Below are 1,432 nucleotides of genomic sequence, written 5' to 3'. Positions count from 1 at the left end.
TCGCCAATTTGCTTCACCGCAGACTAGTTCACTGGCAATGTGTCATGAGAGCCTCCAAGAAGATCCCACGGTTACCCTCCAAGCAGAGGTTTGGATTTTGGCTAATTTTGGCGTGTTTTGTGGCTTTTTTTGTAAATCGGGCTTTCTTCTTTGGACTGGTATCTTTTGGTTGGGCTGGCGTAAAAAAAAACCATACCAGTGACAAAACGAGAATGCCCGATAAAAAGCCTAAAAAAACGTCAAAAATAAGCCCAAAACCCAAACCTCTACTTGGAGAGCACCTACAGTGGCAAGGCAGTATCCACGAATAGGCACTGCTTGGCGAACTGGATACTGCCTTGCCACCGTAGGATCTGCTTGGAGATTAAGCCATGTCAGCATATAGCCTTACTTTGAATCTACTTTATATTGCACTTGAATACACAAACTTTAAAAGTCGGTGTACTGTTATGACAATGCACGATCGCATTTGTTGGCCTCCTTCGTAGACTTGTGAGGCGGTGGCGTTGACTTTTTTCGGGGAGCGACGCGAGGGGGCGGGGGTTTGTCGGCGAGCCAGTTTGCCAAACCCGGACGGTAAAAAAACTCTTTCTACGGCAAACTCCCTCGGCGGCAAACCGTCCCTCCGCGGCGCAACTTGCGTCGCTCCCCGAAAAAACAACAACACCGCAGCCCCACAAGTCTGCGAAGGATGCTACGCATTACCACGGTTCTCCATACACACATATATTGTGTCCCAGTGTTCGTTTTGCACAGAGGGTGAGTTTGTTTATGCATAGATTTGTTTCACAGCCCAGTACAGGTGTCAGCAGTCCGCCGAGCTCTCCGTGACTGCCCCGGTAGAAGCCTCGGACACGGACTTGGTGCTGAGCAGTGCACGGTTGCTGCTCTCGGACGATGTGAGGCTGGACTGAGTTGTGCATGCAGTACAGTACGGGAAGGACGAGGGCCGACGCTCCTGGTCCCTCGGAAGATGCTCGCTGTGGCGCCTGACTAAAGGTTGCCGTTGCTGCGACTCTATTTGTACTGTAGTTGTAGTTGTAGTTCTGGTTGTAGTTCTTTGTGGGGAAGTCTGAGATATAGGAACCGTGAAGGGTTCTATGTTGGACATGTCAAAGTCGGCCAGGTTGTTAGGTATGGAGGATATCCACTTGATGATTCTTTTGCGTTCCAGCCGTTCACGGTTTTGTCGTTGGATGACGGCTAACATGAGAAGGGCCATGGAGATGACCATGCAACCCCCGGCTATGGCGCCGGGGCTAACTGGTCCGTCGTATTTTAACGGCCTCTTCCGCCGCCTTTTCTTCTTCTTCTTGCCTGTTAGTAAGGTAGTAGTTATGGTTAGTGAAGACAAGTGTTAGTAGTGTTGTGAACACCGCGAAGATACCACGTCTGTGTGAGGAAACTGACTTCGTCAGAATGAAACAACTTT

Source organism: Branchiostoma belcheri, unplaced genomic scaffold (assembly GCF_001625305.1).
Source record: "Branchiostoma belcheri isolate BF01 breed outbred unplaced genomic scaffold, Haploidv18h27 scaffold60, whole genome shotgun sequence".
NCBI lineage: Eukaryota > Metazoa > Chordata > Leptocardii > Amphioxiformes > Branchiostomatidae > Branchiostoma > Branchiostoma belcheri.
This window is presented reverse-complemented; position numbering follows the sequence as displayed.